This window comes from Rattus rattus, chromosome 5 (genome assembly GCF_011064425.1).
Source record: "Rattus rattus isolate New Zealand chromosome 5, Rrattus_CSIRO_v1, whole genome shotgun sequence".
Classification (NCBI taxonomy): domain Eukaryota; kingdom Metazoa; phylum Chordata; class Mammalia; order Rodentia; family Muridae; genus Rattus; species Rattus rattus.
Window position 1 is genome coordinate 42,719,991 of NC_046158.1, and position 12,333 is coordinate 42,732,323.

The 12,333-nt window shown below is 44.2% G+C and overlaps 1 pseudogene; it reads left to right on the top strand.

The window, feature by feature from the left end:
* Nucleotides 1-694: 694 nt before the first annotated feature.
* LOC116900823 lies at nt 695-11,797 on the top strand (annotated as a pseudogene).
* The last annotated feature ends 536 nt before the right edge of the window (nt 11,798-12,333 follow it).

Consider the following 12,333-nt stretch of genomic DNA (forward strand, 5'->3'; position numbering starts at 1 on the left):
AACCCGTCATCCTTTTCCACAAGTGAGAAAGTCAACTCCGTGGTTCCCATAACTATCCTGACAACTCTTGATTTGATTGGTCCAGAAGGCGTAGCACATCCCAGGGAGCCCAGAATGGAAGGGTCTCAGTCATTTTCCCATTAGTAGCTCAATTTCCTGTTATTCTAGAGTATTTGAATGGCCTGACACACCACTGCGACAGCTGTTAAAATGCTGGCTGGCTACCACTGATCCCCCTGGGCTCATCTAGTGCTTCCAGACTTCTGTTTTTGCAGAAATAATACCCTGAAGACAGAGTAGACAGACGGAAATCTTCCAGGGCCGGCCATAAATTCCTCACCTAGGGTTCAGTATCTTAACTACTTCCTTAGAAATAGACTGCCTATTTACAGATACTATGGTATTAGGTCATGAACGGAAATGCTGTGATTTTAGCAAATATGCCAAAAGGCAGTCGATTGCTTGGCGGTATTTATGATGATTAATCTCAATTGACTGCTTGATAAGCTATAGAATCACCTGGATGAGGAACCTCTGGGCGTGCCTGAAAGATACTCCTGATTAACCGAGGTGCCATCCCACAGGCTGACATCCTGCGCTGTAGACAAAGGACAAAGAGAGCTGAGCATGCACCCACCCCTCACTGCTTTCTCACTATAAACGTAAGCCCCCCTTGTCTTGACTTTCGAACACGATGGCTGTACCCAGGAATGGTGAGCCTGACTAAACCCTTTTTCCCTTAAGTTGATTTTGTCAAAATGTTCTCTCAGAGCAACAGCAAAAAGAAGCCCAGTATTAAGGTTTCAAATTGATTAGACTGAGAATATAGGTTATCTATGATGGTGTCATTACTATAATAATAGATTACAGTAATTTCGAACATTTGATTCTATTTAAAGTCAACCTACACACACACACACACACACACACAATCAAAATTGTTACACAGAACCGTATGATGAAGCCCAGATATTATAACTCAAGTTCAAAATCAATAATATTTCAAAATCTTGCCTGCAAAATACTTGAATCATTTCCCCCAGAAGAAATCAAAATTCATTTCCATGGTTTCGGATGTTTGAAATCCATACCTAAAACTTCAAATTCATGGACAGCACTGCAGATTCAGTCTATGAAAAGCCAGCAACCACAGCTCACTCCTCACATTTCCTAAGGACCAGCCAGTCCTTAAAAAGCGTTTTCCAAGACAGGCATTCCTAAGATAGGGAGCTTGTATGCAGATCCGGAGCCCCTTGGCCCTTTATAAATAGTCATGGGAAACTTCATTCTCCCATACTTTTAGTTTGTTTTTATTATAACAGATGGGGGAAAAAAATTCAGCAAAGCAGAATCGTGAAAAAAAAAAAGTCTCATAGCTATCATACTAACATTAGCATGATAACTAAAAGGCCCAAGGCTAAGAAATAGCTTTAATAACCATAAAGAAAATGATGGAAATTGTAAAGTTGGTTTGACTAGGCTGGTGAGATGGCATTGCGGGAAAGATGGCTGCTACCAAGGCCAGCACTGTGACTTTGATTCGGGGAACACACACAGTGTCAGGGGAAAACCTCAGACTCTGTGCACACATATATGCACACACACATACATACATGAATGTAAATTAAAATTTTTAAAAATTAGATAGTGCTACCTCTTCCTTTTCTCGGGCTGCCGGGAAGAAGGCGAACAGGAAGGTGGGCATTCAGACGGAGCCTGCTTACCAAAAGCAGCCTACGATCTTTCAAAACAAGAATTATGTTTTGCTGGGAGAATCTGGCCAGGTAAAACTCCCCCTGTACTACAAAATCATCAATCTAGGCTTCAAGACACCCAAGGAGGCCATCAAGGTCACCTACATAGACAAGAAAAGCCCCTTAACTGATACTGTCTTTATCTGAAGTCGGATCCCGTCTAGTGTTGTGACAAGATGGAGCTGCAGTGAACCATTGTCATCTGTGAGTACAATCTCCATTACATCCGAAAGTACAACTGCTTTGAGAACACATGTCTGTGTACAAGAACATGTCTGTGTATCCGTCTCCCTGTTTCAGGGACAGTGCAGGCCCCTCCCTGAGCAAGACTGTTCGATTCAATGTGCTCAAGGTCACTAAGGCTCCGCACACTAAGAAGCAGTTTCAGAAGTCCCAAGGGGACTCTGGCCAACGCCCTAGAACAAATAAAGTAATTTTCCAACTTGTAGGGAAAAAAAAATAGATAGGAACTCCATCTGCCTCGGAACCATTTTTTTCCTGGACATTTATTTCTAAAAACTCTAACCACATCCCTCATTGTTTGTAACGGTTTCTCTAGTACAAGAGTCTAGAAGTCCAACCAATATAAGATAACAGAAATCCTATATCTTCTAAATGTTATAATTCAAATACATTTGCCAAGGGACATGCCTAGTCTTCATTTTAAAAAAATGAAAAAACAATTTACTATTATGAAAACCCTCTAATATATGATGTTATTTTATTTTCTGAATGCATAAGTCATTTAGACCCCAATGACATTTGTGTTCAATATTTAAAAGAAAAATAAATGTTCTAATTTAAAAGATCAATACATCATGTTTCCACCTCCTAAGTTAGGTTGGGTGTCAGACAACTTTTCCATATAAAGCATCTGAGGTGTATATGTTTTTAGCTTTGCAGGCTACAAGGGTATAATCTTGTCTATTCAACTTCACTGTGAACATGGTGCCCGGTGCCAGGTAATTCAGCTCTCACAGGTAGAGAACAAGAAATTAATATCTAGGGAACACCTATGCTCAAGAAACAAAACCCAGAAATCTGTTTTCAAAATCATTGAACGTACTTAAACAGATCATTCTCCCAAGAAAGTAAACATTAGCCCAAAGAAGATAACTGACAAGCTACATGAAGTCATTAACCATAAGGAAAACAGAAGCCAAGCCCAAGGTGAGAGATTCTGTCATACCACTAGGATGCCTACTATTGGCCTAAGGGGTAACCAGAAAATTATAGTTGTTGAGACAGTGAAGAAATTACGAGCTTTATCTACTGTTAATAGGAATGTAAGATGATACAACTCTTAAAGAAAACACTGTAGGAATTCCTCAAAAAAATTAATAAGAGCTAGGCATCGAAGCTCACACTTGGAATCCCAGTATGCCAGAGGCAGATATGGCTGCATAATGAGTGTCAAGAAGCCAGAGCTACAGAGCAAAGCCCTGTCTCCAAACAGTTAAAATACATTTAAGAAGTAAAGCCATGATAGCACACACCTATGTTCCCAGCATCAGGACCCTGAAGCAGATCTTGAGTTCAAGGCCAGTCTGAAGTACATAATCAGACCCTATCTGGAAGGAAGGAAAGAAGGAAGGAAGGGAGAGAGGGAGGGAGCGAGGGAAGAAGAGAGGGAGAGAGAAAGGGAGGGCGAAGATACCCATTCCACATCTCACCACAGATCTAAGGGCTAAGTGCTGGATCTCTAAGCACTATCTGTACACTCAGATGTATAACACCACTCTTCACAATAACTAAAATCTAGGAAACCAAGCATCCAGAGATGGACGACTGGATCTTTACATACGAACATACATTTAACCAACCCAAAGGGATGAACTGTTCATACAAGCTAAAACATGTAACCACGGAAGCCAATAAGCCAGTGAACTAAGCCGATCAAAAAAGACCCCACTTAGGAGAAGTGTTCAGTGTGGTCAGAATCATGACCAAAAAAGAATAAGCTGCCAGGAGCCCACGAGAGGAAGCAGACCCACTTAATGGAAACAAACTTTCCGTTTCAACAGGACAGTGGATATAGAAAAGGGGGTGTGATGTGAATACGCTTAACACAACTACATGTACACTTCTAAATGTTCTAAGATGGTAAATTGTACATTGTGTGTATTGCTTACTACAATTTTTAAAATGAGAGAAAAGCACTGGCAGGGTCCCATCTTGACCTGCAGGTCACATCTGTCAGGCCACAGTCTGCAAACTCATGAGGAAGGGTATAGTATCTCAAGTTAAAAGCATAAACCAGACATTAAGTTGGCAGCAAAACACTAATTGCACCTAATATCATATTCCCTTTTTTCCCCTACAGGGTACAGATTAATTTCTTCAGCAAATCACTTATGGTTAGGAGCAAATTTCCCAGTGTCCCCCTCCCAAACTATTTTATATTAAAGAAGAAATGAGTATTTGACCAACTAAATCAAAAGAGGCCTTAATAAGAAAATGGTTAGCACTGCTGGGTAAATACATCCCACAGAATTGTTACTCTGTTTCTCTCTACCTCACTCAGAGGAAATTAAGACTTTGAATGAGAAAGTAAGCATTGTCCTACTGAGCAATTTCATGTCTCTCACTTGGTAAGCTCTCTTACTCTTGGAATTTTGCTGGAAGTACACTTCACAGACACATCCTGACAAAATTAAACACCTTCTCATACAACAGATGATCGCCCTAAACTAAGAATACAAGTTTTAACTGTGAGTTTGGAAACAGTTTACCACAAATAATTTACTATGAGGTTCAACATGCAGCCCAAGTATCTAATCTTCTTTTCAGTGTTACACACTTTCATAATCATTGGAGTGTGTAGCATTTTTAAAACCATATCATATAGACACTGTTTGAAAAAGAGAGGGGACAGTCAACTTTCCAGACAACTTGAAATAAAAACCACTTTCACCCATTTCCTATAAACCATAGCACCAAATGTAATTACATGACACAGTTGTAAACTCAATGTGTGATGATGCTAAGTCTGTCCATAAAACACGCAGGTTTGGAAACAGGGTCTTGCTTCCACAATCCCTGCATTCACAACAGTTGTGTGATCATGGCCATGCCAATCCAGCAAGTATAAGATGGAGTTAATATACGTTCTCAAAAAAAAAAAAAAAAAGGAAAAGGAAAAGCAATTTATTTTAAGAATTAAAAAAAGATACTATACAAATTGTGAATATAATCTTTACAAACTCAAAATCAAGCTTAGTTCTCTGCCCCAACTTCAGCTGCTGATGCTAATCAGTCACTCTCAAACCTGGTGGCACAGTAATCCTAGCAATGCCCTGGGCCCAGACCAAGCCAATCAAACCAGAACAGATCAATGTGTGAGAAAGCACGGCCACTAGTTTTAAAGTTACCTGAGTGATTCTCACACTGAAACATATGCTAAATATTCAACAGTCAATCTTTAGGACCAATAATGAATCCAAATAGAGACAGAAGCAGTTGGGAAGTCCTTCCTCAATTTTCCTCCAGTTAACTCCATTGCTCCCAAGCTGCAAAAGCATAAAGTGAGTTTGTCGACATCCCGTCTATTCCAGGTTTGTTTCGGAATCAAGACAGTATGATCCTTCAAAGCAAGGTCAACTAAAACTTTGACATTTACATTTTGAAAAGGCAAAGGAGAAGCTTATCTGGGTGAGTAAAGATTGCCAACATAAGCAGATGATTTCAAAGATAAAGTCTCAAGCTGAGATCAGCACGCACGCGCACACGCACGCTGCTTTTTCTCAGTGATTAGTGCCACACCACAGAGGACTAAGACACAAAGCTTGGGTAACTTCACTCTAGGAGAAAAAGCATACTCTGCTTTGTGGGGATCATGTTCCAAGTCTCCCATGGTTGCCTGAAACTGTAGCTGGTTCTGAACCTTATCCATACCATGTTTCCCTATACACACACCTACCTCAGATACTTTCATTTATAAATTAGGAACAAAGAGATGCTAGAAACCATAACTAGAAAATAGAATGTTACCGTAACAAAGGTTACATGAGGTGAATGTGCCTTTTTAAAATCATGGTGTACTTAATTATTTTTTGGCATATCTGAATTTTCAGAATCGCAAATCTTGGAATGATGAGACCACTATTAAAATGAGGAAGTTTTTTTTTTTTCTGGTTTTATCATTATTATTTGAGACCAGATCTCACTCTATATCCCAAGATGGCTGAAACTCGGGACAATTATTCTACCCCAACTTCCGAAGTCCTGGGATTACAAGCATGAGATACCCAACAAATAATGCTGCTTTCTTGACCCTAAAACACTACTGTGCTTTGAGTTGGTTGATGGCTACCAAGTGACTGTGGCCTAGGAGACAAAGTATGGCTAGGCACTGTACCATATACTAAACAAAGTTATCTCTTGGGTTGGATAAGATGGCCTACATCCAGATGGCAAAATATACTAAGATAGAGATGTGAGGACATTCACAAACTGTTCCTTTCTGGAATGTTTTATGTAATATTTTGGGGCCATCACTGACCACAAGAAACTCTTAACCAGTAACACTGGATATCCATGGTAGAAAGTAAAATCAGTTTGATTACTACCCTCACCTCTAAAACCTTTTAGTTCTTCAATCTGTGTCTCAACAGGGCTCTTCTCTTCGAAGATACACTGGCCTAGCATTTCCAACCATGGAAACTAGTAAGCAATTTTCCTATGTCACAAAACAAATTAAACCAGCTAACTTTCATCTATGTGAAAATCTATATAATAAATACAGATAATAGAAGTCAGTTAACATACCTATTATGTGATATCTATTAATATTCAGAAGGAAAATTATTTAGATGAATTCAAAATACCATTGTTAATTTGAGCAGAGATTTAAGACCTGCACAGCTCCTACAATCAGAGCAGGTTCTAAAAACACTCACCACCAAGATGGCTGCATACCACTTACAGAAAACAATTCTACTGGCCATGGAGCTAGTTAAGGCATAACTAGTTAGTTTACAGCTAAATCATTACTTGGCTACAAGGCTCAGTTACTAGGATTATCTTCTGTATTAGGTTAATCCAGTGGAATAAGTGCCAGAGCCCAGTTCAAATAGATTGCTTTTTTGCAAGTTTACTTTAAAATCGTGTGTGTGTGTGTGTGTGTGTGTGTGTGTGTGTGTGTGTGTGTGTTAAACATGCAAACTTTAATCTAGCCTGGTATCCTAGTACACATAAAAACATCATTTGCAGGAGGGTGGTGTGGGAAGATCCAGATGAATGTTGGCCTCCCCTTTGTAGGACTCGTGTCAAAACAAACCAACTCCTGGGGAAAACAAATACACAAACATTTAATCTCCAAGTTAAAAAAAAAAATCAAAGCTGTCGGAATTCTGTGGCTTTGAAGTCTAAACTCAGCAGCATTCTTCAAAGTCAAAAAGCCAAGCCTACAAGACCTGCAACAAGTGGCCAATGGATACTCCATACCCGATACTATGAAGGAGAGCCAATAAGGTGGTGAGGGCTTGAAGAGGTGAACTGGAAGCCAGGGTAAGCCCCTGAGGAGGTGTGATGACTAGAAACCTTTCACTGCAGGGCCAGGGTCTTTTTGGGAGGTGTGCATAAGGCAGCCACAACGTCTATGCAGGTAAGTCTGTCTCTCCCAGGTGTCTCAGCAGGCTATGCTAAACATGACTTAAGTCTATGAAAACAAACTATCACATTTTTATTTGCATATGCAATATTGCAATCCTTTAGAATGTTTCAAAGCAACAGTAACCAAGAGGCTACAAAATATCTTTTTTTTCCTAAAATAATGTTGTTTCTCCCCCTCCCCTTCAAGGGTGCTAACATCTTATGTTACAATACAATACCTGTGATTAGGTACTTCATGAAGAAAAGAGGTGTGTTTAGCTCCAGCTGTAGAGACTGAAAGCTTGCCCTCAGACAGCCCTATGTGTTCACCAGGCGAGGGCTTGCTAGCTCAGAGGTACAGTACAGGCGGCAAAAGTAAGAGACCACAAGAAACGGGGCAGAAGGCAAGCAGAGGAAGCCAGGCTCACTTTACAACAGTTGTATTCTGTACCCATAACCAATCCACTCCTGTTAATCCCTCTTAATGACCTCGCCCCAGATCTTAAAGGGGCCACACCCCCAATTCCGTTATGTGGGGGAGGGGGAGGGGCAAAGTTTCCAACCTAGGAATCTCCATGAGGAAAACCATACCTAAAACTATAGCAGTCAGTTAACGATTCAACACCAGTATGTTAGAATGTAGATCACAGTCAGGAGACAGTCAAATCAATTACCACAGTGAACGGACACCTCAAACCTCAGGTTTTACTAATTGGTTCAGTAACTCTGGCAGAGCGTTTCCTCCCCCACACCCCACCCCCGTCGTAAAATGTGGAGCTGCACTGATTTGTCCTTCAAATAACCTGTTACAGAGGCCTAGACCTTGGAAAATTACAGACAACAGAGGACTTCTTTTGAACAACAATATCCAGGGATAAGAACTAAAGGAGGCCTCACCACCTATTAGGCTATTGAGTCATGATATAATTAGTTCTATAGTAAGGAGCCTTCCTTCAAAACCAACAATTATAGCATATCAGGATCGCACCCTGCCACCTCCTGAATATTCTCATTTTCCCACAATTTAAACCTTTTTTAAAGGGCTTTTTTTTTTTTTTTAGAAAAAGCAAACGCTAATCCTGGATACTCAAAGGACGTAACAAGCCTTGGACTAGACAAGTGGGAGAAAACGAGCCATTAGAAGCTCAATTTTTTAAAAGAACGGTGTTAGGTATTTTTTAAAAGAATGGTGTTAGGTATTCTTGCGGTCTATTTACAGGTGCATTTTCCCAGATGTCTTCCCTGAAGTTTGAAAAGTAAGCGCAAAGGTCCTTTGAAATATTTTCCTCTGTGGGGTGTGGTGGTGTGTATGCCTGTAACCTCAATTTTGGGAGTCAGAAGCAGGAGGCTACCCTCAACTATAAATGCAGTTCCAGACCACCCTGGGCTAAAGGGAGTCTCGAATGAATGAATGAATGAATGAATGAATGAATGAATGAATGAATGAATGAATGACTCACTGAGCATTTAATTATATTCATGCTCTTAAGGAACTCAGTGGTTTAGCCCCTATGTTCTCGAGCATACAAACTGGGGTGTTCTAGGCTTATCACTAGAAAGCTCTTCACGCTGCTTCATCACAGAGCTCTCTGCCCTCCCCTACTTTGTTTAAAAGAACTGACCCTTGAGCATCTGTGACTGCGTTCTGTGTAAATGTATGACACAAATGCACAATGGAATTCTCTGCTATTTTCTTAAGAGTCTAATTCAGTTTCGGGTGAAAGCTGGTTCATCGTTAACTTACAAAAACCCACAGCTCTGTCCCCAGGCCTTGTTTTACATTCAGAATCCCATCAACATATTTACTATTTCACACAGCTAAAATATATGGAAGGAGACACATTAGTATCTAAACTGCTCCCCCCCAAGAAAAAGTGGAGCTCTGTAGCAATAGGGATACTTGCATGGAGAAGATCAAACTTTAGAGAAAAAAAAGAACGAATTCATACGCTGCAAGTTTCCTCTACGTATGCATTACACTAAATATCTGTTAGATTAGTCATGCAGCCTTGAGACTCTTCCATGTTTCCTCTAGACAACTGCCAATGCTCGCATGGCCTCTGACGAATAAACATGCTGTGACTTGCTCCTAAGGAAACGCCTGTCATGTTCCAGGGAAAAATGACTTCTTCACTCTTAAACCAAAAAAAAAAAAAAAAAACAAAAAAACAAAACTGAACGACTCTCATTCATTGCTTACAAAGTCGCCTGTTCCTCAATGTTCCCATTTCCGGAATGTTCATACTTTGTTTAGGGCATTTCTAGATTCTGATTAACAAAGAAAAAAGAAATTGGGGGTGCTTTATGGTAAAGAGGCTACAAGATGGCAATGGGGCGTTCTCAACTGAGGCAGGGTTGTGTAGTTTGACCGTTTACCACGACAAAGGTTATTCTCAAGTTCTGCTCGGCCCTTGCAGGACTACCTGTTCTCACCACTGTTTACCCAAACGTTTAACAGAGTGATTTTTTAGCATATTTGGCAGGAAGGCATGCTTCATTTAATATTAACTCACCATGTGACAGCCCCTTCCCTTCCAATCGTTCCTCAAACACGTGACGGTTAAAAAAAAAAAAAAAGTATAGGTGTTTGCCAATGCGACTGGCTTCGCGCTCGGCTTTGGCATCACCAATTGGCCAGAGGCACACAACACACACACCCCCAGTCAGAGGCGAGCACCCCGCCTGCTCCCGGAACTGTCAAGCCGGGCTGACAGCTGGCACACCTTGCTGAGCCCTCCGTGGACTTTCAGGAAGCCCCTTTCTTGCAGTCACCTTGACAGAAGCCACCCGCCTGGGCCCGAGCGCTTGGCCGTGGAAACTTTTCCTTCCTTTCCCGGAGCGCACTTACAGGTGTCGTCCCCCGCCGCCGCTCCACAGCCCCAACAAGGGGCCCTTTGTTACCACTTTTGCTCCGGGACTCCTCACCCAACGCCTGCCATTCGACTGGCCTTCCGCAACCCCCCGATCGGAAAGCTCGCCCAAACCAGCGAACCCCCCACCCCGGTTCGCCCGGGAGGACGCAGTCTCCCGCCCGCGTGTGCGTCGGCCCGGGAGCCGGGCGGCCCCGCGGGGAGCTCGCTGCGGGCAGGTGAAGCGCGCGAGGCCTTGGCAGCCGGGAGGGCAACTACCCTACTTACCCTGCAGAGCCCGCGGACTGCGTGGCGGGGGTGCGAGGCGCGCTGCGGGGTACGGGATCCGGGGCGCTGCGGTCCATCGCGCTGCTGGCCGCGGCGCGGGCTCGAGCTCGGAGGCGGCGCGTCACTGCTGGGGTGGGAGAGGCCGGCGGGTCAGGGCGGGAGCGGGACGGCCAAGAGCCCGCCTCGACCCACGGCAGCTGGGGGCGGACCCGCCTCCCCCGGGCGCTTCCACCTGCGGGTCGGTCCCTGCCTGAGGGCGCCGCGGTGCCAGCCACAGGTCCCCGCCCCGGCCGCAACCCGCAGCCAGTCGGGGGCGAAGGGGCGGCGCGCGGCGGCCCGGGCTGCGAAGGAGGAGGAGCGGACCGGGCGCGGGACGGTCGCCACGCCCGCAGTTGGTGCTTGGGCTCCAGCAGCCCGCTGCGCACCAACTGAATCCCGTGCAAACTTTTCCGGAGGAGCTGCGGACCACAGCGCCCCCGCTTTCCCAAACCGCTGCCTGCTTTAGGGGACCCGGCCCGTCCAGGCTCCGCGCCCTCCGCCCGGAGCTCCGCTCCTCCCCCGCGCGGCTGGCTCGGACGCCCCGGAGCGAGCGCGCGGCGGAAGAACGGCCGCCGCGCCAGCGCCCCAACTCACCCTGCCCCATAGCCCTGCCGGGAGTCCCGAGCTCGCAGTCGCCTCGGCCAACTCGTCCTGCAGAAGTGAAGGTGACGAGGTCGGCATCGGAGCGAGCAGGGCAGCCAGCCGGAGAGGGGACGGATAGGGCGAGCGGGCGGGGACGTGGAGCGAGGAGGAATTTCCTACCCCACCCCGCACCCCTCCCCGGGGCACGCGGCTTTAGGGTACCGCGGGGGAGACCGGTGGACAGGAATCGTCTAGGCGGCTCGTTGCAGTCCCCACTGCCAGAGCATAGCTTTGGGAAGCCCCGCGAACCCAAGAGGGACAGTGGGCGGACAGGGAGGATACCTGGCCAGCAAAACCCCAGGGAGGGCCCAAGCTGTAGCGGAAGTGAGGAGAGCTCGTGGAACGAGCTCTGCTGATTGACTACCTGCAGTCTGACCTTCCAAGTGCTGGATTTTCTTTTTAACCTTACTGACCCCTGCGGTTGCTAGCCTGTAAATGGCACCCCTGACATTGTGATCTTTCTAATCCCTGGCAGGTTTAAGCTCGTCCTGTCTTCCCAGGCATGCTTCTCTTGATGTAAACATCCAACAGCTGTGATCTGAGGACTGGACGTTCTCAGGATGACAGTCTATAAGCTAAGAAAGAACAGCAGAGATTTAGTGGCCTCCTGGAAGTTTCACAGAAATAAAGGAATCTCAGTGCTTGCTTGCTTGTTTGTAGTTTCGGTTCCTACAAGTATTCTTCTCAGAGGAGGTGTCCCACCTGACAACCGAGGGTATTAGCATATCCTCTCCTCATTCTTAGAAGCTTGCCAACTATTTTAAAGTCATATTGATGAGTCCAAAAGCTTACCTCAGAAAATAATGCTAAATTAAAGAATATATAAATGGATACCCCAAGTGACAAATCTGTGATATAAAAACATGATGTGGGCTAACAAAGGACTTACATTTTTGGCACACATTAAAATTAAACTAGTATTTATAACCCGTGCTTAATAAAAGGTTCTCATTCATTGCAACCACCACCAATGATTTCTGGAATTGAAAGTACTAAGTGCTACTCCATATAATTAGATTGAGCCCGTTATTGCTTCACTCTCCCTCATGGCGCAGAATATGGTCTCAGCGCATCTTTAAATATAAAATGGAGGCAGAAATCCTGGTGACTTCTGCAATTACTACAGTAGAACCATATCATTAAAAGTTGCTTTTAACTAATTTGACTAA